Raw genomic sequence first — 27593 nt, 5'->3', positions numbered from 1 at the left:
CATCTTATTCCATTTTATATAATGGCTTAATTGGTCATTCAGAGAAGTTGGTTACTACAGGATAGGAATGCTGATGCTTTCAGCAAAACTGAACATTTGTATAAAACTTGGCCCATTTCACAAAGGCAGGTCATCTACACAATTAACAATTTCCAATGTCCAATCATTCAAACTGCTAATTGTTCCCTGAAGAGGCATGGGAGATTAAAGAAATTCACTGAAGGCCAAGAGGGAGCTTTTCAAAGGCACAAAGAGGAGAGTGGCACCTACCTGCCCTTTGTGCCTTTGAAAATCTCCCACTAAATCCATATATACGCTCCTAACACAGTGGCCTGTTTTTCAAAAGTGCTGAGCAGCCAGCAGCTTCCCTGGAAATCTTTCATTAACATTATGAGCCTATATAAGTGAGTAAAGGTTTGCAGGATTTGAGGTTAGATTTCAATGGGAGCTGCTGGCTACTCAGCACTTTTGAAAATCAGGCCACTTAGGAATTTAACTGTCAGCTTCCATTTTTGAAAACCTTTGCTAAAGTTTATTATTTATTAATGATTAATTATTATAATTATTATTAGTATAGAAGCATATAGCTGTTCAGAAATAAACTCTAATTTTAAAATAGCATTTTGACCTCAGGACTTTAAGCTAAAGTTATTTTAAATTCTCAGTTTTCCATCACCACTATAAAAATTAAAATCATGCATAGTTTGAATGACAAATTTCAGCATTTCTTTCTGAAACAAATTTAGCAGCTTTCTTCTGCACAGTCTCCAAGGCTCAGACCCACATAGGAATTTAGGACTAGATTTACAAAGGGACTTAGGCACCTGCATCCTGATTTAAGCACCACTGGCACTCACAAAACTTTCACCCAGCTGCTGCCTAATCCCGTGGATTCCTAAACCCTCTCAGTGCCTACGTTTTTGCAATAAAAGTTCCCTCGGGGCTTAGGTTTCTGCCTTTGGGCATCCATTCTGCTGTCCGACTTTAGGCACTCATAGACTCATAGACATTAAGATCAGAAGGGACCATTATGATCATCTAGTCTGACCTCCTGCACAATGCAGGCCACAAAATCTCATCCACCCACTCCTGCAATAAACCTCTCACTATGTCTGAGCTACTGAAGTCCTCAAATCATGGTTTAAAGACTTCAAGGTGCAGAGAATCCTCCAGGTTGTGTCTCCTGATTAAGCCTCGTTGTTATCCACATACCCCAGAAAGATGGGTGCTGCTCCATCTAAATTGCCTGCAGGGTTCGATCCAAAAGACATGCTTGTAGGCCCCCCAACTTCACCCAAAACACTGGGAAGGAGGCCTTCCATCACAACTTTTAGCCCATTGGTTAGGGTACCCCCCTGGGATGTAGGAGATCCCTGGGTCAAGTTCCCCCTCCACCTGATGAGACAAAGGAATTTGAACAGTGCTCTGCCACCTCTTAGGTGTGTGTCCTAACAATTGGACTACATACAGGGCTTTCTCAATGGCTTCTGTTGAAGCTGTTCCACTTTACCTAAATCACTGGGCCAGTGTGGACCAGTAAGAATAAGAATAAGAGTAAGAATTACCGTATAGCCTGCTGGGCAGCACACTCACAAGAGAGAGCCAGGATCCAGTCTGCCTGCTCCAATAGCTCTTTAGTTATTCATATTCAGTGGAACAGCTTCAACAAGAAAGATGGAAGGGATAACCACCCCTCTTCCCCCCATCATATCAAACTGTCTGATAGCTCAGTATCATAGAATAATAGAATCATAAGGACCACAAGGATCATCTAGTCTAACCCCCAGCCAAGATTCAGGATTTGTTGTGTCTAAACCATCCAAGACAGATGGCTATCCAGCCTCCTTTTGAAAATCTTCAGGAGCGAAGGAGCTCCCGACACAGTCTGTTCCATTGTCCTACTGTTCTTACAGTTAGGAAGTTTTTCCTGAGATATAATCTAAATCTGCTATGCTGTAGTTTGAATCCATTGCCTCCTGTCCTGCCCTCTGTGACAAAAAAGAACAATTTTTCTCCATCTTTTTTATGGCAGCCTTTCAAGTATCTGAAAACTGCTATCATGTTCCGCCTCAATCTCCTCTTTTACAAACTAAACATACAATTAACTTAGGCTTGAATAAAGACTGGGAGTGAATGTGTCATTACACAAAGTAAAACTATTTCCCCTTGTTTATTTCCCCCCCGCACACACACATACTGTTCTTGTCAACTCCTGGAAATGGCCCACCTTGATCATCACTACCAAAGGTCACCCCGCCCTGGTCTCCTACTTGTAATAGCTCACCTTTCCTGATCACTCTTGTTACAGTCTGTGTGGTAACACCGATTGTCTCATGTTTTCTGTGTATATAAAATCTCCCCACTATATTTTCCACTGTATGCATCCAATGAAGTGAGCTGTAGATCACGAAAGCTTATGCTCTCATAAATTTGTTAGTCTCTAAGGTGCCATAAGTACTCCTTTTCTTTTTCCAGTTCCTTCAGCCTTTGCTCATGTGACTTGCATTCTATCCCACTGATCATCTTTGTCGCTCACCTCTGGATCCATTCCAGTTTCTCCACATCCTTTCTATACATTGGTTACCAAAATTGGGCACAGTACTCCAGCTGAGGTCTAACCAGTGCCAAGTAGAGCAGTATTATCACCTCCCGTGACTTGCATGTTATGCCTCTGTTAATGCAACCTAAAATTGCATTTGCTTTTTTTGCAACAGCGTTGCATTGCTGACTCATGTTGCGATTGCGATTCACCACAGTTCCCAAATCCTTCTCAGTAGTGTTGCTACCAAGCCAAGTCAACATTCTGTATTTGTGCATTTGTTTTTTCTTCCCTAAATATATAGCACCTTACATTTGTCATTTTTGAATTTCAGTTTGTTGTTTGTAGCCCAGTTTTCCAATTTATCAAGATTCCTCTGAATCTTAGCTCTATCCTCCAAAGTGTTTTGTGTCATCTTCACATTTGATTAGTATGCTCTACATCCAGGTCATTAATAAAGATGTTAAACAACACCAGAGCCACATTAGATCCCTGTGGAACCCCACTTGAGACCTCTCTCCAAACTGACATCATTCCATTCATACTTACTCTTTCTTTGTAGTTGTTAACCAATTATGTATCCACCAATGGTATTTCCACCAATCCTGAATTTCTCCAGCTTACTGATCAGAATATCATGTGGGACTGTCATTTGGGACTTGCTGAAGTGCAGGTATATTATATCCATTGCATTCCCCTTATCCACAAAATCAGTTATCCTGTCAAAGAAGGAAATCAAGCTGGTTTGGCATGATTTGTTTTTGGTAAATCCATGCTGGCTACTACTAATGACCCCTTCAGCCTCCAGGAATTTGTAAATTGAATGTTTTATACACCGCTTTAGTAGCGTCCCAGTTATCAAAGTCAGGCTGATGGGTCTACAGTACAGTGAGCACACGCCTGAAAGGAAGGAGACCCATGTTCAAATCCTTTCTCCCTCTAAATCAGAGGCGAAAGTTTGACCTGGATCTTCCATATAAGTGCTCTGACCACTGAGCTAAAAGTTATAAGGTCAGCCGCTTCCACCAGATTTTGTATAGGACCTGATCCAGTAGGCAGCCTCTGAGTACCTCATGGGTAAGATTGGCACTTTTCTTCCTATCTTCTCCTGCTTCATGGCTTGCACTGTGATTTTGGCAGAGACAGGCATCCAGATGCCTCATGTGAGGAAGCAGTGCTCATGCCCAGAGACAGAAACCTCAGCACATAGGGAACTTCTACTGAAAAAACTTAGACACCTACAGAGTTAGGGGACAATTGAACAGGGGGTTTTGTGGATCACAGTGAGACATAAAAAAGAGATTTAGGTGCCTAAGTACCTTTGTGGATCTGGGCCCAAGACCCCAATCTTTCAGGCTAAATCTTCAAAAATAGGAGTTTAAAGTTAAGCTCCTGTATAAAATCACCTAATTTTCAAAGGTGCAGTATACCCAGCAGCTCACATTCAAGTCAACTTTGGAAACTCAGATGACTTGCAAAGGGGCCAAATAAAAGGTTTAAAAGTGTAGGTTTGTGGCGAAGGGAAGGGTAGAATCCAGTTCTTCAGGGCATCATGGGAGTCCATTCCAGGTTCTGGACGGGAGTGTTCTTTAGTGGACACAGATTCTTCTGCCTGTTTCCCCAAAACCTGATGTCTTCTGCCTCTTCCCATCAAACCTGTCCCTGACCCAGTTCTGTCTGTTCCCCCCTGGGCCCATGATGATTGATCTGCTCCTGGTGGCCCAGTGTGGGGTTGGTACACCCCGTCACAGGCCTAATTCAGTTTCTAAACTTCATCTGCAAATGATATATTTTTACTTGCAGTACATAATGAGTAGAAAGAGAAATATTTAAATTCATTTTAGATCACAATTTCACTAATAATATTTTACATTTATGCTGTGCAGCATATCTCATCTAAAGCTAATTGATGTTTGTTCCTGGAACGTTGGAGAAGATTTATTCACATTTCACAGTTAAAGAAACTGACACAAAGACTTGTTAAGTAATTTGGCCCAACATCACACAAGAAATCTGTTGCAAAGTTTTTGATAATCCTGATATCTTTTCCTTGTAACATTTCACACACTTTGGGTTTATATGTATTAAAATTAAACTTCTTTTTAAAAAGCCAAAGATGGAAGAGACATTTTGCTGGCTTTGTCTTTTATGAGATTATATATATATAAAATTAAAATTGTGGTATTTAACACCAGTATGGATGGATATATATATCCCTACTGGTGTTAAATACCACAATTTTAATTTTCAGACAGATGGAAAAGTTATTGAACAAAATAATCACTTTTATTAGACTAATAAAACATTTTGGAGCCAGATTCATCATTTCCTATATTTAATTCTTGAGGAAATTCAGCTGATGCTTTCAAGGTGAATAATAATGGGGTTTTGTTTTTGTTTGTTTGCTTTATATTGAGAGGATGGAAGATACAATCAGTCAATAGACCCAGAATGTTTGCAGATGTCAAATTAAAGGGGGTTATTAAGAAGGTCAGCAGATGTGTTCTCTGGCGAACAGCTCATGTTGCTGTGACCCTCTGTTTGTCCCTCAGAAAGCTAATTCACCAAATAATGAAGTGTATAAAAGCTGTTATGAAAAATGGTTACATTTTTCCTGTCAAAGGAGGTTACTATGATTAGTAAACTGACCAGCTGCAATATGAAACAAAGCAAAATATTTCTTCCTGTAAGTCTATTCCCTTCAAGGAGCTGAACACACTCAATTTCTATTGACTTGAAATCTCCTAGCACTTTGCAGGAGCACACTCATTAGGTCCTCCTGGGGTTAGGCCCATATCTGTAATATGCACTTCTGCAGGACAATGAGATGATGCTGATGTTGGATTTAAAGTTTTAACACGGGTTTAAATCAATTGGTGTAGCAGGTGCTCCAATCATGGTCAGAAACTCTGTTGCTATGGTATATCCACTATCTGCTTCTTTATCATCTGCAGGTAACAGGGAATGCATATTACCCAAGTGCTTTCTAGACAATTATTATACTCACAGTTCAAGGCAACTTCACCTGTATTTTCCCTCCATGGCCCATCAAAGGCACCCACTCTTAGGTTTCTGGCTTCCCATCCGTCACCTCTCTTGGGCAGTTACACGTGTCTCTCCCTCTCCTGACCAGGATATTTCCAGGCTACATAGCTCCCTATCTACACTATAAACACCCCAGCAAAGTCAGAGTATCTGAGTAGGCCTGTTTTACTTTACTCCTCAGAGGCTATAAATGGTGTAATTATCCACTGTTAAGTTACACACAGCTCTTTCAAAGCAAGCACTTCATTTTTAAGGTGAAAACATTTCAGAGAAAATATTAAAAACAATAAAAGAACCTACATGCATAACCTTACCAGAGATTACCCCAATTCCAACAAGGGCTGTGGCAGATTAACAGTCCTTCAAACCTGACCAAGGGGTTTTTCTGCAATCACCAATTCGTAACAACTTTGGCTCAGAAAAAGCACTCCATGAATCTGTGAGTCATTCTTTTGCCCAGCGTGGACCTCTGGTCATGTCTTCATGTAACCCGTGATCAGCAGACAATGGGTTTCTCTTCAGGGCATAGCTTCAAAAGGTTGGTTCTAAAGGTGAAAAGTTGCATTCCGCTCCTCCCAAGTATTTTCTAGGAATCCCACTTAATTTTGTTTGTTTAGCATGTTGTTTCAAAGAGTACTTCCCAGGGTCTACGTTAGCCATCAAGAAGCTAACAAAGTTTTAAAGAAATTATATACAATCCCACAATAATAAATTTGCATTTTTAATAGAATGAACTGCGAAAATACTGAACCTGAATGCAATAAGGTTTAACTTAATTCAATAAGGTTTGTCTAGGATATTTCATGAAATTGTCATATCTGTCACAACTACCTCTTGCTAAAAGATGTGATGCAATTTTCACATTACGTTGTTCATATCACATGTTTTTCCATCACCACTGTGGAAAAAGGGGTAAACAGTGAGGTGGCAAAATTTGCAGATGATACAAAACTACTCAAGATACTTAAGTCCCAGGCAGACAACAAAATGGCAGACGAAATTAAATGTTGATAAATGCAAGGTAATACACATTGATAAACATAATCCCAACTATACATGTAAAATGATGGGGTCTAAATTAGCTGTTACCTCTCAAAAAAGAGATCTTGGAGTCATTGTGGAAAGTTCTGTGAAAAAATACACTCAATGTGCAGTGGCAGTCAAAAAAGTGAACAGAATGTTGGGAATCATTAAGAAAGGGATCGATAGTAAGACAGAAAATATCACATCGCCTCTATATAAATCCATGGTACGCCCACATCTTGAATATTGCGTGCAGATGTGGTCGCCCCATCTCAGAAAAGATATATTGGAAATGAAAAAGGTTCAGAAAAGGGCCAAGAAAATTATTAGAGGTATGGAACGGCTTCTATATGAGGAGAGATTAATAAGACTTGGACTTTTCAACTTGGAAAAGAGACAACTAAGAGGGGATATGATAGAGGTCTATAAAATCATGACTAGTGTGGAGAAAGTAAATAAAGAAGTGTTATTTACTCCTCATAACACAAGAACTAGGGGTCACATCAAATGAAATTGATAGGCAGCAGGTTTAAAACAAAAGGAAGTATTTTTTCACACAATGCACAGTCTGTCAAACTCTTTGTGGGAGGATGTTGTGAAGGCCAAGACTATAACAGTGTTCAAAAAAGAACTAAATAAGTTCATGGAAGATAAGTCCATCAATGGCTATTAGCTAGGATGGGCAGGGATGGTGTCTCTAGCCTCTGTTTGCCAGAAGCTGGGAACGGGCAACAGGGGATGAATCACTTTTTGATGATTACCTGTTCTGTTTATTCCCTCTAGGGCACCTGGCATTGGCCACTATCAGAAGACAGGATACTGGGCTTGATGGACCTTTGGTCTGACCCAGTATGGCCACTCCTATGTTCACCCCATGTACCTTCTGTTTCCAGGCAATTAATTTTTCACATTGAGGACCAGATCTTTAGCTGGTGTAAATAGGCATAACTCCATTGAAGTCTACAGAGCTTTAATAATTTACAGTAGTTGAGGATTTTATCAATGCTGAATGAACCTACACAGTGCATTATGCCAGTGCAACTTGTTACTTTGGTATCTTTAATTCAGTCCAGTGTGTGTGCTACTAATTCCAAATTTTGCAATAATGATGTGTTTTTGATTTCCTTTGGACAATGGTTGTAAAATGGCTTACGAGGCTGTGCATTTTACACCTGTCTGTCTAGTTTTCCTTTGATGGGCTCCTGATGAGTGCTAAGTATCTCACTATCAATTTTTCCTACCAGAGTTGCCTAAATCATGACTTTTGGCTTCCCCATAAGATCTCCAACTCCCTGGCCAACCTCCCTCATGTCTGTGTTTTCTTGGCTGGCTACCATGCATATTTTTCTCAGTGCTTCTCCTCTGCCTGCTGATGCTCTCTTCCCCAACTTCTGACCAGACAGAAGGCCAGTAAATAAAACTTCCTCTCTCCTCTTTTTTGCCCTATTGACTGTTCAGCATGTTCATTCCTCTCAGCTCCCATTCTGCATGTCTGATGATGAAGAGAAGTCAAAGGGCCATGTGAATGTGCTGAAGAAAGGAGGAATCTCTTTCAGGTGGCTCCACAACACTAAATTGTGGTAGTAACAAGATCTGCCCCCTAACTGTCCATTCCTTGTGATGCTACGCCTTGAGAAGATGGGAAGAGGTGAAGGGGCAGAAGCCTAAGGGAGGAACAGGAGAGAGAAAGAGAAGAGACCTCAGGGAAAGAGATGGGAAAACAGATGCAATGCCTGTCAGCACCTGGATGAAGAGCAGCATGCTTAAGATGAGGTGATATTGGTAGGAAGAGAGAAGGATTTTGAAGAAATGTCTCCTTTATAATGTCTCCTTCAGTCACATACATCTGTTAATTTGCTTTACAGCCTCAAGCTCTGACTGAACTCCTCATTATTGTTATTAATGGCCAAAAAACTCTCAAATGTGATCCTGAGTTTGGGCTCACTGACATTATGGCAAGTGTGAGTCTATAGATGATTTTTAAAGTCACTATAATGATGTGGTTTATAAAATGGACTAAACCCCTTGAAACGTTCTCCTAGCAGTCTGGAGAAACATTTAGGATACAGCTGCATGACTTTAACTATAGACTGAATTGGGCTGGATTTTTCTGCTTTGCAATATCATATAAAAACAGATAGAAACCAGGGACCTGATTCGCCTCTCACTTACTTTGGAGTAATCAGGAATGACTCCCTTGATGTCATTCAAATTATATCAGTGTAAAACTGCCGTGAAAAGAGACTCAGACCCTAGCAGTTAGACTACTAGAGACTTGAACTGATAGGCCAGTTTCGTGGCTGCGCACCACCTTGCATTATCATTGATGCCTGAACAGACTAACTGCAACGTGAGTGTAACATAGTATCAAACTGGAATTCTCCACTCACTTATGGACGTGGGGGTGCAGATAGTTGTGTGTGGTCATCTGTGCCAGTAAGTGGATAAGTAAAGTGTGCTGGTATAGTTCTTCTATATCAGATTACCTTTCAAAAAGTAGGTAAGGATAAGGCTGGAGAAAAGGAGAAGGAGCTGATTGGAGAGAGCAAGAGATAGAATATGGGCAAAGGTAATTGGGAGGGAGAACACTCAAGAAATACAAATATATTAGGGTGACAAACTTGGGGGCTCAGACAAACCAACTGAACCTTCAAACCTTTAGCAGCAAATCAGTGAATATGAGAAATTAATATGAATGGTTATAAAAGGGAGCATCAGCCAATGAATAAAGTTGGGTCTTTGCTTTTAAAATAAACTGCCTTCAAAATTAATTCATTCAGTATTTGAAACTATTTAGAGGAAATATTTTAGCTCCTTTTTAAAAGGCAAACAGAATATCCATATAGGTTAAAATGTCATTAGAAGACCTGGATTTAATCAATTTCACTCTAGATATGGTTCAATTTAAATACTTTCATGGCAAACAAAAGATTTCATGGTTTGTATAACTTTCAAGGCATTGCAGTTGACACTGGGATTTATAAGTAATGTATATAAGTTTGATGCAAATCTTTATCAGATAGAATGGTTTACGTATGTTAAGTTAGTACACAAGAGTGTCACGGTTTGGATTAAATTCTATCATAATAACACTTTTGAATCTTGATCTTCTGAGCCTATGACCAAAAAAAAAAAGTTTTTTAGCCAAAAATATATGTAAGAGATTTTCTTTGTTTTAATTATATAATCTGTACAAAATAAAATTCTTAGTGAATGTAGCTTCAGAGAGGATTTTGTTTTGAATCTCTAATTCTTAATCTGTGCACTAGAGGGTTCCCTTTCCCTCTTATAATGTAGAAACACCTGAATAGCTCACTGTACGCATTTAAGTTAGAATGCCAAATTTTCAAGTGTGTTTTTGATTTGCTGCTACTTTCAGTAAAAGGATTTATTTAACACAATACTAAGCTTTTACTATTTTAATGCTTCAGTTATAATTCTGCCTCTAATATAAGGATATAAAATATCATCTTCTATTTCAAATCTATACGTGTAAAGATATAAATAGATCTCAAATCTCTTGTGCTTTATATATGAGTTCTTTACTACTCAACAGAAATCTTATGGAAGCATGAACACTTGTGTTTAAGAGAAACTGTTAAGAGAAACTGTTCTTGCTTTTAAGTTAAAAAAAATTCAGTTTGTGCCATAAAATGGATTTTTCTGCCCTCTGATGATTCTATAGAGGAAAATACTCATAGAAATAAATTGGCTAAATATATATAGATTAACAGACAACATATGTTCTGTTTTCCTTTTCAAATGTGAAAAAACTTTCAGTATATCTGGGCCTTAATATTGAATGTATTTATTTAAGGATGATGGTAGGGGTAACTAGGTTATATAGATTGATGATTGTATTGGTGACTGGGAGGTAGAGTATATATAAGAGTGTGTTTGTTTGTCTGGTGGGGTGTTATGAGAGTCCTGAGAGGTCTGTTATAGAGAGAGACTACTGTTTAGTGGGGAAGTCCTTTGACTGGACATCAGGTAACTAGCAAAGTTCAAAATGGATGAGTGGCAAGGAGGGAAGCTGTCACCCCAGCCTTGGTTTTCTATTTGGCAATTAGCTGGGAAAAGGAGGATGGAGCCAGTTGATTGGCTGCTGTGTGCCCCACCTTGGTTATTTAAGCCAAGACCAGACTTTTTCAAACTCATACTCTCCAGTTAGCTATCCTAAGCTCCTACCCCTTAGTGATTAGGATCAGTGCTGCTTATGATATTGCCGGCCTGCTTTCAGGGGTCAGGAAGAAACTTTTCATATTGGGTCAAGTTGTCATAAGGTCTAGTGTTTTGGGTTTGTTTGTTTGTTGGCCTTCTTCACAGCCTCTTAGTAGCACAATTAGATTAGAAACAATAGGATATGAGGTTTATATAATGCTATTATGATTACTGGGTTGTGATTGGTGTCCAGGATGGGTAAAGGGGCCAGTTCCCTGAGGGAAGAGAGATCCAGGATTATGTAGTTGAACCTTGTCTTCAGATGGGGTGATGGAAGGTGCTTGGCTCTTTGCAGGAAGAGGTCCCTCTACCCAGCCATGTGACCTGCCACTCCACTCCCCTTATGGAGGGAGGGGGGCAGAGGTTTCACAAAAGAACTATGTCTGTGGGGTAAACCAGGGAGGTTCTACTCTGAGTTAACACCATAACTGCACTGGAACCAATTAAATGCCTGGTATATGAGAGCTGAGGGGCAGGTAAGGTAGTGTCCCTCCACAAGGTGTAGTTAATAAAAGTTGCTGCCTGCCATTTGAACCCAACCAATGTGTCTGTCCTTCAGTCACCTGCCTGTCCGAGTCATTGTCTCATTGCAGATTAAAAAGCATAAGGTTTATTCTAAAACTTAAAGCCAATACAGTCTTCCTTTAGTTCTAGTGAAAGAGAGTCAGTCTGATGCCCTCAAAGTTATGAAAAATCTTCTTCCTTTTATCCAATCATCTGAGGTCAGGTCATTGTGCAAGTGTTTGTCATCTTCATCTGTCCAAGGTGTCACCGAAGTCCTCCTGTTTACCATCTTCTTTTATGCAATTCACGCATTTCTTCCTTGGGGTCTGTTTTCTAAAACCTGCTTCTGCCACGGTATATTCAACAGGTCCTTCACATTCATCTTCTGTATGTGTGTTCATAGTGATGGGCTTCTGCTGATATAGCACAATACAGTCTTGATTATCCAAATTCAGATCACAGAGATTACGGAAATTTTCAATAAAGCGATGTTGAAAGGACTGTTTCAGATGTTTGGAATTTTGGAATAAAGTTTGGAATTTGCATTATATATTAGAAACAAAAAAACCTTTGTATGTATATTGCAATCAGAGATTTGGAAGGGGCTGAAGTTCCTTCAGATTACATATTGTGAGAGCTATCTGGGACAAGGATAGTCTACGCTAGTGGCTGGAGTAGGTGTCAGCCTAGTGGTCAGAGCATGTATCAGGACCCAAGGACTAGGGTAAGAGTTGAGTCAGCAGTCAGAAACCAGAACCAAAGCTCAAACCACAGAGCAGTTACTGGATACCAGAGCTGAGGGCCAAGCTGACATCCGTAGTCAGAAGTAGAGCCAAAGGTTAAACAGAAGGTAGGAACCATAACAAGCAGAATAGCAGGCAAGGAGGGATTCAAGGGAGGGGCATGGCAAGAGCAGGAGGAACAAAATAGCACAGGAGCAGGCACAGTGGCGGGTGCACTCCTCACAGCACTGAGAAGCCAGAGAGCTGCTGCTAGCTCAAGAGCTAACCTACTGGCCTCTGCAGCCAATCAGGTGACATGGCCAATCAGGCAGCCTGCTGCAGACTATCTGTACGGATGATGCCGTCCGGAGATTAGCTCTGCTGGAGGCCCCGATACCTGACATGTACCGTCTAGGGGCCTCAGGACCTGGCTTCTTAGGGAAAGTATGGTGAAAGGCATGCAGAAGATTCAAGGCACAATCTTGTGTTCTGCTGGTTTCCATAAATATTCATCTGGGCTGTACTCATCCCAGTCAATTAGATATTGTAGGTTTCCTCAGACCTGATGAGAGTCTAGAATCTGCCAAACTACAAAACACCTATAGGCCCCTAACACCTATAGGCAGAGGAGGGGGAGTAGTACAGAGTGGTTAGGAGTTCTCGACTAATCGTTTAAGAAAAGAGAGAGAGAGTTGGAAGACTGGGTGAATCTTGAAAGAATCTGTTAGCTGTTACTTGAATGCAACTGGATTAATCTGTTTTGTGATCTGGAAAGGCACCAAGTACTTATGGTCCTGTTTCATGCAGGGGCGAGTTGATTGTATATTCTGGGCAGACAACTACACCTTATCTCCTACCCGAAGACAGGTATTGGCCAGAGGGACTGGTTGGCACACCAATTGTAAGTTGCCTTAGTGACTTTTAACTCGCTCTGGAGTTCTTGGTGTGCTTGCTGGATGTGGACCGCTGGATGTATGCCATGAGTTTGGTAGCAGCAGTTATCGACAATTCAGAGGGGATCACTGTATAAGCATGAAGATGGAAAACATAGTTAGCAAAAAAGGGAGTCTGCTTGGTGGAGGGGTGTGTCATTGTTGTCAGCAAACTTGGCATGAAGGATCAGGAACAGCTAGTCATTTTGATGATCGTTTATGAAGCAATGAAGGTATTGTTGAAGGATCTGTTTGACCTGCTCCACTGGCCCATTGGTGCTGGTGTGATAGGCTGCTGAGGTCAGGGTCTCAATACTCAAAGAGCGTAGACATTCTCACCAGAAGTGGGAAATAAACTGGAATCCTTGGTTAGATACCATGCCTGTAGGCAATTCATGGATATGAAGGATATTGCTCACAAAGAGGTGGGCTGTCTCCTGAGCAGAGGGAAGCACTCAACCTAGAATAAAATGCGCCCTCTTGGGTAAGTGGTCAATCACCACTAGAATGGTAGTGTGGCCTTGGAAGGGTGGTAATTCCATGATAAAATTCATGGAAATGACAGCCCAAGGCTGAGGTGGAGTAGGTAAAGGCTGGAGGAGGCCCAGTAGTCTTGAAAGTGTTGTTGGTCTGGGCACAAAGATCAGAGGACTCTATGTACGACATGACGGAGGGCTCCAGAAGTTCCCAGAAAACACATCTTCAGTCTTAGAGTGGACAAAGTGGCCTGCTAGGGAAGCTTTGTAGTAGAGTGGTAGGACTGAAAGCTGAGTAAGGGCACATATATGCATCCCATTGGTATAGGATCCCATCCTGGAATTTGAAGACTGTGGAATTCTGGTCCTGTTCATGGTCTAAGGCTTGATGGGCTTGGATGGCAAAGGGATTGCTAGGTAACTGAGAGCAGATTGAGGATAACAAGTCAGAGGCTTTGTGCCAGAAATGAAGTTTGCCGTCTTGAGAATCAAGGACAGTCTCCTCTGCAGGTTTGTAGTACTTATCCTTTTGTGACAATGCATCCACCTTCTCTTCCTTGTCCCCAGCCAGTAGGTGACCCCGAACTCGAATTGTGTGAAGGACCAGTATGCCTGCCACTGGTTCAGATGCCTGGCCATTTTTAGGAATTGCAAGTTTTTATGATTTGTCAGAACTTGGACCAGGAAGCTAGCACCTGCCAGCCTTTAAAGGCTGCTTTAATGGCCAGCAGTTCCTTGTCTAGAATGTCACAGTTTATTGCAGGGTGAGTGAGTTTTGTGAGTAAGAGGCACACGGGTTAAGTCAATCATTGGCAGCAGCAGGTTGGGAAAGGACTGTCCCTGAAAGAAAGTTTGAAGATTCTGTCTCCACCATAAACAGTCTGTCAGGGTGGAAACTGTGATGAATTTCTGTTTTCTGTGCTTCTGGTGACCATGAAAACAAGGATCCCTTTTACAGCAAAGTAGAGAATCCAGGGATAAATTATCTATAAAAATTAGCAAAACCCAAGAAGCACTGGATTTTATGGATGTCTTTCAGTGCCACCCAATATGTGATGGCCATCACCTTGCAGCGGTGCATTTCTAGTCCTTAGGTGAGATGATATACCCAAGAAATTCAAGGACCTCCCGGTCAAACTCCCATTTCTCTGGCATGGCATGTAGATGATTCTGACAGTGTTTTAAGAATGTTATATACATGCTGATCATGAAGAATTGGGTCTTTGTTATTATCTGCCTTGATTACATTCTGATTTTTTCCAGAGTGATCCAGCATATCTCAGACTATATCATTCAGAAAGTTTTGAAAGATTGCTGGAGCAGTGTATAGGCCAAAAGGCATGACTAGATAGTCATATGGCCATATTGAGGACAAAAGGCATTCTTCCACTGATCTCCCTCATGAACAAACAGCAGGTTACAGGCCTCACACATATCTAACTTTATGAAAATTCGGCAGTGCACTTTGTACAGTCATCTCATTCAGGGCCTGATTGTTTATACACTTCCATAAAGAGACACCTTTCTCCTTGACAAAAAAGATTAGTGTGCCCACAAAGGATGCAAGTACAGACAAAGAGCCCAAAGTTTGGGTTCAGAGTGGGCTTACATCCAACCAAATTGCATATCAGCTTCAGGCTTGGAGATAGATTGGGCAATTGTAAGACTGATGCAGGGATAGGATAGCCGCCTTTTCCTGGCTGTCAAAAACACGGTAATTGTGGGGAATCTTGGCCATGGCAGGTGGAGCTTCAAAAGGGTCTGAGTATCCTGGTGGTCTTGCTGCCTGAGGATTGGGATCTTCCAGTGGATGACATGAACTGCAAAATGTATTGGTCTGTTTCTCAGATCATGGGAAGCAGGGTAGCTGACAATGCCAGGAGTTAGAGTACAGGGGTCCCCTTCTGCCAGTGAATGAGGACATGCTGTGTGGTAAGCCAGAACATACCGAGGATGACAGAAGCATGTGGGAGAAGATTAACACAAATTGGAGGATTTCCTGGTGGCCCCAGAGGATGATAACTGTAACTGGCAAGGTCTGTTGGATTATAGGTCCCAAGAAGAGAAGAGACCCATGTGTGGGGGAGGGATAACTCAGTGGTTTGAGCACTGGCCTGCTAAACCCAGGGTTGTGAGTTCAATCCTTGAGGGGGCCATTTAGGGATCTGGAGCAAAAATTGGAGATTGGTCCTGCTTTGAGCAGGGGGTTGGACTAGATGACCTCCTGAGGTCCCTTCCAACCCTGATATTCTATGATTCTATGAATAGTTTCAACCAGGTCTGTTGGGTCCTTGCATATGGTAGGAACTACATAGGTCTTAGCAAAGTTTAAGTCCATAAAGTTACCTGAAGTTACCACATCAATTAGGACCTCTAGGGTGACCTTGTAGCTTACTGATAGTTGAAATAACAGAGGTATTTGGAGTTCCACTGGAAACTGACTCAGGGTCCTGCTGTGCTGTCTGTAGCCCATGAGTGCTAGGAACTACCACGGGAAGAGACAACCAGCTCAGCCCAGACCCACTCATCAGGTCTGGGGACCTGTCATTTCCCTGCCCTGGTTCTGCCTGAGTCTTTGGTGGACACATCAAGGCAATATGGCCAGGTTCCCCACAATAATAAGCACAAACCAAACAGCTGGAGCTGCTACTACTCTGATTCAGAGAAGTACACATGAACCTGATTAGCTTGTACAAGTTCTGATGCCAGGGAAGACCTGCGTGTTTGGGGTGTCATGAACAGAGTGAATAGTGGCCTCCAGAAAACTGAGGTATACTCCTGGTGCTGCTCCATGAGGCAATCACCAAATCTTATGCACAAGTCAATCAAATTAGCCAAACTGGATGGAGGCTCCACCCATGCAAGCTCATCCATTATATCCTTATTTAACCCCTGGCAGAAATGGTGGTGCTGTGCCACCTCATTCCCCCCAGTGTCAGAAGTCAAGGGCAGAAATTCAGCAGAAGACTTGCCAACAGACCTGCCTCCCTTCTGTAAGTCATGAAGGGTTGTTACAGAGATCCACACACAGTTGGGGTCATCAAAGATGATGGACATGGATTAAATGAATTCCTCTAATCATTGCAACAGGGGGGCTGGACTGTTCCAGGAGAGGGAAAGCTCAGGCCAAGGCACCCCCAGTCAACCTTACGATGAGCCTCACATGGGCCTGATCTGTAGGGAATGATCAGGGGTGTAGTAGGAACAGAAGCCCACACTGATTCAGGAACCCCTGTAATTTGTCCCAATGACCATACAATTTTTCGGGCAATGGAATCTGTCTCTGGGAAAGGTGGAGTAGGAGGAGCCAGCAGAGCAACCTGCTCTACAGGACTTCATTTTGTTATTGTGAGGTAATTACTTGTACCTGCAGGTTCAAGACAGCATCCAACAATTCCACTGGCACCTTAGTAGGGTCCATGCCAGTGCTGAGGAACCCTGGCCACAATTTTAAGGACTTCTTAATCTGTCAGCTGATCAGGACAAGACAGTCTAGCCTAGTAGTTAGAGCAGGCATCAGTAGTCAGGAGCCAAAGTCAAGGACTACACTGAAGGGCAGGAATGGGATACCAGAGCCAAGGGTCAGGCCAGAGTCTGTAGTCAGAAGCCAGAGCCAAGAGTCAAAGCAGGGGGCAGGAACTTGGGAAAGCAGGACAGCAGACAAGGAGGGGTTCAAGGCATGGGCAGGATAGAAGCAAAGCAGGAGGAACATGGTAACACAAGAGAAGGCACAGTGGTGGCATTCAGAAGCCAACAAGATAGCTTAAGAGCTAGGCTACTGGCCTCTGCAGCCAATCAGGCAGCCTGCTACAAGCCAGCTGTACTGATGAAGCTGCCTGGAGATTAGCTTTGCTGCAGGCCCTGATTCATAGTGGGTTATTTCCTTTCCTTGCTATAAATCAGCCTAGTCAATGCAAGTATGCCAATTTACCTCAGAGGAGGATCCCCTTAAATCAAATTAGGGAATGAGAAAATAAGTGAAATCTCTAACTCTGTTCCACATCCAACTGACATTTTTGGCAATAATTTGAGCACATGCACACACACCCCCTTCATGCTTTAAGGAAATGTATATAACACAGATTGTTTTCCAAATTGTTTTGTTATATGATCAGCATTACAAAGTAATGGATGGAAAATATGCAACTCCCCACATGCTGTTGCTAGAACTCACCACGGTGGACAAACAAATCCAGACAACACCCACTTGAGACAGGATTCCATTACTCAATCCAAATTCATGCTGAGTCCCAACTCTCAGTACCATAGAACCACAATAAATAGTTTAGGTTTGGGCTCCTTGGTTAGTACAGCAAGTTAAAATAGTGTTAGAATTGTTGTCAGACATGAGGCATTCACATTCCCACCGTGGTTAGCTTGGAAATGGTAAGATGTTAAAATGGAGCACACAGTAAAGAAGATTTGAGTTCAACAAATTCTATTTTTGTTTTCTGATGGGGGTTGTTTGAGGCTGAAATCAGAAGTCATGTAGAAAATTGTGTAAGTTAGGCCCCTTCACATGCATTCAGGCTATGTCTACACTACGCACTACGACATGGCTGTGCTGTTACAGCTGTGCTGCTAAAAGGCGCACAGTATAGCCCCTGTTTGTTGGCAGGAGAGAGCTCTTCTGCCGACAAAGCACTGTTCGTACCAGTGCTTGTTGTCAGCAAAATTTATGTCTTTTGGGGGGAGCGTGTTTTTTTCACACTTCTGCATGACAAAAATTGTTTCTTTCACTTGCCAGTGTAGACAAAGCTTCAGACTGTCCAGGAGTTGCTCACACCAACTCTACCTTTATTTAATGGGGCCTTTCTAGGACAAGGAGATTAGCAAAGGCATAAATGGAAGACACTCTCAATCTATTTTAATTTGCAACCTTTTATACCTACTTCCAATTTCTGGATATTTAAATAATACCCAATTAGGCTCCCCTTCTACATGGGCAGAACAGATCTAAGGGAATTGATGGCCTGGTCTACACTTAAAAGTCAGGTTGGTATAATTATGATGCTCAGGGAAATGAAAAATCCACATTTCCTGAGCACAATAGCTACACTGACCTAATCACTGGTGCAGTTACACTGATAGAAGAGGAATAGAGTTGAGAGTTGCTCAGGGAATTGGAGTTCCTACATTGATGGAAAACCCCTTTCTGTCACTGTAGGAAGTGTCTACACCACAGTGCTACAGCAGCATATCTATATAGAGACTTAGAGTGCTTGGGTCATTACAAAACCTAAACTTAATTTCCCCAATACTAAATTTCTCCCTACTGTTACTCACACCTTCTTGTCAACTGTCTGTAATGGGCCACTCTCTTACCACTTCAAAAGTTATTTTTCCTCCCTTGGTATCCTGCTGTTAATTGATTTATCTCATTAGACTGACCTCACACTTGGTAAAGCAACCCCCATCCTTTTATGTATTTATACCTGCTCCTGTATTTTCACTCCATGCATCTGATGAAGTGGGTTCTAACCCACAAAAGCTTATGCCCAAATAAATTTGTTAGTCTCTAAGGTGCCACAAGGACTCCTTGTTATTTTTGCGGATACAGACTACACAGCTACCACTCTGAAACCAATAGCACCATAGTTATGCTGCTGTACAGCCCATAGTGTAGACATGGCCTATGTAAATTTAAGAGAGTAAAAAGGTCTTCATGAGGGTCGGGTATGCTCCATATGCTGTCTTAGGCTATGTCTACACTACCACAGTAAATCAACCTATGGCATTCAACTCCAGTTACATGAATAACGTAGCTGGAGTTGACGTACTTTAGGTCAAGTTACCGTGGGGTCTACATCGGAGGGGTCGATGGGAGAAACTCTCCCGTCTACTTACCTTACTCTTCTCATTGTGGGATAGAGTACAGAGGTCAACTGGAGAGCGATATGCTATCGATTTGGCGGGTCTTCAGTAGCCTCACTAAATCTACCACCAGTAGATCGATCTCAAAGCGTCGATCCCGGCTGTCGTGTAGATGTAGCCTTATTTGTCACTACTGCATTAGGCCTCTGGTGTTGAGTTTTTACTCACCTCTTCATTGTTAGCAGCTACCTCCTTATCTTTCAAACACTGTATCACTTCCCCTCCTTACCTAAGCCATTCACCTACATGCTGCAAGGGAGAGGCACTGTGTCTATTAAGTACTTGAGCTCAGTGATGAGAATGCCCAAAAGGTTGCCAAGCATGGGTTCTGGTAGGTTTTCTTTGGCAGATGGCTGTTCATTAAAAGTATACCGATAACATCAGCTTCACATTGCATACTCAACCTGTGGAATTCACCGCCACAGGTGGTATTTTTAAAAGGCAGGACAGTGTTATGACCCCAGCACTTCATACATGTTAAAATAAGGGTAAATCAAATGTTATGTTTCAGGGTGTAAACTGATCATGGTAATTCTCTACATTCATAGTATTGCATAATTCACTGGATGCCTTGTGTAGGATTTTCACATTTGTCAGAAGTAATGGCCATATTTAGAAACATGATACCACTCTTGATGCACTAAGGAATGATCGTACAGTATGGAAATCTTATTTTCCTAACATATTAACATAAATTAGCATGTTAATCATGGTGGTGAATTCCAATCACTGCTGAACAGGGCAGAATTTGAATAAATCAGTAAGGGCTGAAAGGATGATTCCATATCCTGATCATTACAAGTCCACTGAACTATCTAATCTTTAATATTAATCATATGTTAATTTCCATCAGCATGAGAGAAAGTTCATTTTGATGGAACTAACTGTGGTCTTTGCACGATCATGCTTTCCCCTTCAACCCTAGCAAATATAATTCAAAACAACATTTGAGACAGTGTGGTTACATGAAATTACATAAACACACAGAGATCTTATTTCACTTCAGATTTCATTAGGGTTTATTTTATTTTATTTTTGAAGGAAAAGCCATAAAATAAGCATTTTGTACACTGTTCCCAGATGTTATGCTTTGTGACAGGGCAAGGCCAGATGGCTATAGAAAAGTTGTCTTATTGGGATCCGGGAAGTGGGTGGGCGAAGCCCGTTCACTGCTAAAGGATCCCCCCCAGCCTAAAAGGGGGATCCACAGGACCTAGATGCCCAAAAAATTCCGGGGGACAACTAATAAAATAACAGGGACAGGAGTGTGGTCAAAGGGTCAAACGAAGGAAACCAGACGGGGACAGCGAGCAGAGAACCCTGGACAGCGCCCACCACTCCTCAAAGGCGTCAAGGGAGTCAGAGGATGCCGCCCAGAGGAACTCTGCCTGGACACGTGAACGGACCGAGGATCGGAAATAGGCCCCACAGTCACAGGAGACTCCATCGGCCAACCTCCTCACTCTGGTTTTGTAATTGGCCATTTTAGCTAGGGCCAGGAGGAGGCTGACCAGGAGATCCTGTGACTTTGTGGGGCCACGGATAGGGAGTGCATAAATGAGAAGGTGAGGGGAGAAGTGCAACCAAAAACGTAATAAAATATTGGTGAGGAGCCGGAATAGGGGCTGCAGCCTGGCACACTCCACGTATGCATGTGCCAGGGTATCCCTCACACTGCAAAAGGGGCAGGTGTCTGGGATTGAAGTGAACCGCGCCAAGTACATGCCCGTGCTCATGGCTCCATGAAGGAGCCGCCAACTGACATCCCCGGTGGGCCTTGGGACTAAGGTGGAATATAGGCTGGCCCACCGGGGCTCCTCACCCTCCAAAGGTGGCAGGAGGTCCCGCCATTTTGTATCGGGGCGGGACACGAGGGTGTGGGCGTGAAGGGTGTGGAGCACAAGCGTGTAGAGATGTTTTCTTGGTGCGGTTTGAAAGCAGACCGGCTGCATCTCGTGCAGACGGCTTCCATTGAAGGGGTGAAGGGGTCGGTTGGGTCCACGGGGTAGGGGTCCAAATAAAAGGTCCAGCGGGCCTGGGGTAACGGGTGGGCGGGGCGTGCCCTCGTGCAGGACCCGGTCGAGATGAACCCGAGCTGCGGGCGGCAAAGTGGCCTTCACCTCCTGAAGTATGCGCCGGGGAGTACAAGATCTGGAAAGCCCATGCGCTGAGCGAGCGTCAGGGGATCCAGCCAGTCTCCCCGGTCATAGTCCAGAAGGTCTCCAACTCTTGTGACCTCTGCCAGGACCAAACTCTGGCACACCGAGCGGGACTCCGCCACCTGCACACGGAGCTGGGGGTTGTGTAGCAGGGCCTCCATGAGGAGATCTGCACCCTCGGTGGCTGCCACAGACCTGGTCGTTGCAAAGAGTTTCCAGGTCCGGAGGAGGTCCTGGTAGAAGACCGGCAGCCCGGAGAGGTCTCGCGGAAGACCTCTCGGATGGAGATAAAGGAGCTGCCGGTCGTATCGGAGCCCTCGGAAGCGGCGCAGGAAGGCGTGCGCCAGTATGCTCCATGCCAGACTACCTGCACCATAAAGGAGCCTCTGCAGGGTCTGCAGGCGGAAGACATGGACCTGAGTGAGCAGACATTTTAGGCCCTGCCCTCCCTCCTCCAGAGGTAGATGAAGAACCCCTGCAGGGACCAAGTGCAGTCCTGACCAAAAGAACTCCAGAATCATCGGACTAGGGCCCAGCCCTCCATGGCATCATCCAGGGGCTGGCTAGCAGGGGTTGTGTCAGGAGGCAGAGGCGATGGCTCAGGGACTCGAGGGGGTAATGGTGGGGCAGCACAAGGGAGGGAAGATTCCCCTTGGGGCGGGCCCTCTCCCATGCTTGGCGCTGTCCCTGCCGCACCCTCCTCCACAGGCCCTGTCAGATTGTAAACAGCGGGGGCAGGGTTCTCCCGCTCGTCTGGGCAGCCAGGGGCGTTGGCGATGACGGGGCCGGTGCCCTGCCGGGGCTCGGGGGTCCCGGATGCCCCTCCTTCCCAGGCCAGGGGGCAGTCCCTCCGGACGTGCCCCATCGCCCGGCAGAGGTAGCACCGGGCCTCCCCCGTGGAATAATGTACCCGGTAATAGGCCCCCTGGTAGGGGACTAGGAAGGACCCCACCAGCGCCTCTCCGTCATGCGCCGTCGGCGGCAGTTGAAGCTGCACTTGCCGGCGGAACGAGAGGACGTGACGGAGGGCGGGGTCTTTGCAGCCCAGTGGGAGAGGGCTGATGACAGAGATGGGCTTCCCCAAGGTAGAAAGGGTGGGTAACAGGGCAGCATTAAGGAGAAAGGGAGGGACGGAGGTCAGGACCAGGCAGACGCCCAGGTCCTCTAGCGGCTCTAAGGGGAGGAACACGCCCCCAACTGCCAGGCCCTTCTCCACCGCCTCCTGGGCGGCGGCCTCCGATGCTAAGAAGAAGAAGACCTTGCCATACATTTTGGAGGCCGCCACAATGGCCGTGGGCCCCACCACCCTCACCAACGCCCGCACATAGGTCTCCACGTAGGGCGAGGCGGGCACCAGGAGGCAACGGACGCCGTGCTTCCTGGTCATGGTGGGAAAGGGGCCCCGGCCGCTATAGATGGTAGTGGAGGCGGTGGGCTGGAGAAATGACATAGCGGCAGGCGGGGGGGCTGCCGCCACCTGGGCGTATGCTCTGGGGGCCGGGGGAGGGACAGCTGCAGAGCTGGTGGAGGGAACAGCGGGGAGGGGCGCCCCAGCTGGAGATGGGGCCGGGGCATTGGGGGCAGCTCCTGCCATGGAGGGCCTGGTCTTTTTAGCGGGGCCCTTCCCCTTCTTCTTCCCCTGGCCCTTCCCGCCGGCTGGGGGGACTCCCTCCGAATCTGAGGGGGTGAGAGACGTGGCAGCAGTGATGGTCACCCCGGTGCCTGTGGCTGCTGGTGCCCCAGCGGGGGCGATGGCAGATGGTTTGGCAGCGGAGGTAGAAGCCTGGGGGGGTGATGGAGGGGTAGGCGGGGGAGGGGGAGCTCGGGCTGCTGGAGGGGTCTCACCCGTCTCATCCCCCGCCATCATGAGCAAGGAGAAAAGGGGTGACACCAAAAGGAGGAGGGGAGAGGGGAAGCAGGTCGACCACTCCTCCCCGCTAGGCTGCAGGCAGGGGAGGAGGGCGCCAAAAGGGGTGGGCTGGACGGGGGGCAATCAGGGGTTAGGGGTCAGTCACCGACACAAGGTGGAATTCCGGCTCCTCTTGGTGCACTAGGGGAGGGGGGGATACAACAACATTGAGGGTGCAGTGAAGAGGGTTGCAACGAAAATGGGAAATTGCACAAGCGCATGGCAGGGGGCATGGGCACACGGAGCGAGGGCCTAAGCGGTCTGGGGGTAGAACAGGGAAACCAAGGGGCTAGCTTCAGAGGCTGGGGCAGGGCAAACAAACAAAGGCTGCAGAAGGAAATGGGCGGGGCAGGCAAACAAACTGAAGCTAGTAATAGGGGCTGGGGTAAAAGAGGAGGCAAAGTAAGTGGCAAATGGGGCAGGTAGTAAAGGGCAAAGCTGGGGGTAGGCAGTCCGGGGGGGGGCACATGTGCCCATGTGCACTTGCACAAGTCTTTTTTAGCTGGCTGCTGCTTCTGGCCCAAAGGGTGGAAATAGGGCGTGGCAAGCCAAGCAAGCAGCTGAGTCCAGAGGCAGGAGCTGAGGCAGATGGTATACAGCCAGTGGGTGTGGTGGAGGGGGCAGCGGTGGTGGTAATAGTGGTGGGGGTTGCGGGGGACACACAGATGGATCGGGGGGAAGCTCCACGCCACACCCCCTGTGTCCCTACAAACACAGTCAAAACTCCCACCACAAGAGCACAGTTTGAAAATTACTCAGTCTTAGGGCCCCCGCCACGGTGGTCTGTAAAGTCTCTAGGTGCTGCCTCACTGGCAGATGGTCCTCTTCTCCTCCTCCTCAGGGCTTCAGCAGCTCCAGACAACAGACTCCACAGCAGCAGCAGCTCCAGGAACTCCAGGTGGTGGTCCAGGCAGGCAGAAAGGACTCCTCTCAGGTGGTGGTGATGGTGGTGGTGTCCACAACAGCAGTGGTTGGGGTCCCTCACTCCTCCTCTCTGGGGAGTGGGCTAGCAGCCCTCCCCCCCGGGGCTGCAGTTGGAGCAGTAGCAGTACCCAAGAGTGGGGGGTCCAGCAACCAGATAGTAGAGAACCGGGGAGGGGGGTCTGGCCGAGCCAGGGGAGCAGCTGGAGCAGCAGGGAGAGCTTAGGGCCTAGCAGCAGCAGGAGTAGCAGCTTCCCACCTCCCTCCAAGCTAGAAGGCTATGGAAGAGCAGTTGGAGAGAAAGAGAGAGAGATTCGCTCCAGGCTAAACAAATCCCTGGTACCTGGATAAGGGAAATGGCAGCTGCTCCAGGTCAATTAAGACACCCGGGGCCAATTAAGAACTTTCCAGAAGGCAGGGAGAAGACTAGGTTGATTGGGACACCTGAAGCCAATCAGGAGCTGGTTGAAACTAGTTAAAAGCCTCCCAGTTAGTCAGGTGGGTGTGCATGTCAGGATCTGTGAGTGGAAGTTGCACGGTTGGAGAGACTGAGTAGTACACACCATATCAGGTACAAGGAAGAAGGCCCTGAGGTAAGGGTGAAGTGGAGCTTGAGAAAGTGAGGGCTGCTGTGGGGAAAGTAGCCCAGGGAATTGTACATGTCATGTTTCTAAAAGGTCAGCTACCATAGCTGATACTATTAGGGTCCCTGGGCTGGAGCCTGGAGTAGAGGATGGGCCCGGGTTTCTCCCCCCACCTCGCGGGGGTCGCACTAGCCCTGCATAATTACACCAGACCAGTGAGGATAAATGGAGCAGAGACTACAGCGCTTGTGGTCTCTGGGAGTGCTATCACCCTCATATTGGGTAAGCTGGTAAAAAATAGTCAGCTGCTACAATCCAAACGCGTAGCAGTGACGTACATGCATGGGGCCGTGATCCATTACCCCACCATCCCAGTGGAGATAGAGGTTCAGGGAAATCCCATTGAGGTGACCGTCGGTGTAGTTCCTAAACTCCCATATCTTGTAGTCATTGGGAGGGACTATCCAGTGTTTGATAATTTACTCGCCGCAGAGAGGCTGGAGGGAGGTGGGGACCCTGAGGACAGTGACTCGTCACTGGGGGAATGTCAACCCCCGATGTTCGCTGAGATTTCTCAGGATCTGTTCTCAGCCCCCTGAAAGACCCAGAAGACAAAAAAAAAAAAAGAGGAAGGCCGCGAAGGCCTTGGGATCCCGGATCCTGTCCCAGAAGAGCCAGAAGACCTCCCTAGTAGGCAGATGGATGCGAGCAGCCAACAGAGAAACTTCCAGCACAGAAGGTGAGCCAGAAGCTGCCCCCAGCCATGACGGCGGTGAGCCGTTGGAAGAAGCAGAAGCCGGCCCCTGGGAGCTTGGGCAGGTTAGTCCCAGGAGAGAGACTTTTGGGTGGAACCAGGCGGAGGACCCCAGATATGATAATGCCAGGAAAGAGATGGCTGAGATTGATGGGATACCCATGGATGGGAAGGTCCGGGGTCCCGGACCTTACTTTATAGGGAAGAAAGATCTCCTGTACCGCGTAGTACAAATGCAGGAGCAAGAGATACAACAACTTCTGCTGCCACGAAAACATGAAAAAGCCGTATTGAGTCTCTCCCACAGTCACCTGTTTGGAGGACACATGGGGTAGAGAAAACCCAGGCATGGATCCTGTGGAGGTTCTTCTGGCCAGGAGTACATGAAGATGTCCGGCAATACTGCACCTCTTGTCTGGAGTGTCAGTTACATAGCCCTCGCCTGCACTTGGGGGCTCCTTTGGTACCTCTTCCAATAATAGAGGTTCCTTTTGAAAGGATAGCCATGGATCTGGTAGGGCCCCTAGAGAAGACAGCTCGGGGCCACCAACATGTGCTTGTTGTACTGGACTATGCAACCCGGTACCCAGAAGCTGTCCCCCTGTGCAACACAGCTTCCAAGACAATAGTTAAGGAGCTAGTACAGATCTTTGCCCGGGTTGGGCTACCCAAGGAGATATTGACTGATCAAGGGACACCTTTCATGTCCAAGTTGATGAAAGATCTCTGTTCATTTCTCCATGTACAAGCCCTACGGACCTCTGTATACCACCCGCAAACAGATGGCCTTGTGGAAAGGTTCAATAGGACCCTCAAGGCCATGATCAGGAAAGTGGTGAGCTGGGATGGGAAAGATTGGGATACCCTATTGCCTTACCTCATGTTCGCCATCTGGGAGGTTCCGCAAGCCTCTACGGGTTTCTCTCCATTACAACTACTATATGGGCGCCACCCTCAGGGCATATTGGATATAGCCAGAGAAGCCTGGGAAGAGGAGCCAAATCCCGGAAGGAACATAGTTGAGCATGTACTGCAGATGAGAGATCGGATAGCGCAAGTTATGCCCATTGTACGGGAACACTTGGAGAGAGCACAGGAGACCCAACAAACCCATTATAACCACCAAGCGAAGCTTCGATGGTTCCAACCAGGGGATAAGGTGATGGTACTGGTGCCCACAGCAGAAAATAAACTGTTGTCCCAGAGGCAGGGACCCTACGAAATAGTTGAAGCCATGGGAGAGTGAACTATAAGGTGATGCAGCCAGGCCGCTGGAAATCGGAGCAAATTTACCACATCAATCTTCTAAAACCTTGGCATGATCGAGAGGCATACTTAGTCATGCAGGAGACCCTTCCCCAGGAGGATAACTTACACGAGCAAGTGAGGATATCATCTGACTTGACGCCGATCCAAAAGATCGAGGCAGCCGACATGATTAATCGCAACAGAGATGTGTTCTCTACAAAACCAGGGTGGACGACTGAGACCTATCACAATATCCGCACAATCCCCGGAGCCAAGGTAACATTGAGACCCTACCGAATCCCAGCAGCCAAAAGAGAAGAAATCAAGGTCGAAATAAAGAAAATGTTAGAATTAGGGGTTATTGAAGAATCTTAGTCAGTGGTCCAGTCCAATTGTTCTAGTGCCTAAACCTGACAGTACCATGAGATTCTGTAATGACTTTCACCGACTGAATGAAATATCCCAGTTTGATGCTACCCCATACCAGGCATCGATGAATTGGTTGACCGACTGGGTAGTGCCCAATTCTTGACTACACTGGATCTGACAAAAGGGTACTGGCAGATTCCTCTGACCAAAGAAGCTAAAGAAAAGACAGCATTCTCCACCCTGGATGGGCTATTCCAGTACACCGTCCTCCCTTTTGGGCTACATTGGGCCCCAGCCACATTCCAGTGCCTCA

General features: G+C 45.7%; 1 long non-coding RNA gene across 1 annotated transcript in view; it reads right to left on the bottom strand.

The window, feature by feature from the left end:
* Nucleotides 1–3094: 3094 nt before the first annotated feature.
* The window catches only part of LOC122457976, a 242489-nt gene continuing 217990 nt past the window's right edge, over nucleotides 3095–27593 (bottom strand). The window contains exon 3 of the long non-coding RNA XR_006277781.1: nucleotides 3095–3258. This is a non-coding gene — a long non-coding RNA (uncharacterized LOC122457976). The remainder of the gene's footprint in view (nucleotides 3259–27593) is intronic.

This window comes from Dermochelys coriacea, chromosome 1, assembly GCF_009764565.3.
Source record: "Dermochelys coriacea isolate rDerCor1 chromosome 1, rDerCor1.pri.v4, whole genome shotgun sequence".
NCBI lineage: Eukaryota > Metazoa > Chordata > Testudines > Dermochelyidae > Dermochelys > Dermochelys coriacea.
The sequence above is the reverse complement of the archived record's forward strand: the minus strand, read 5'-3'. Positions and strand labels throughout refer to the sequence as shown.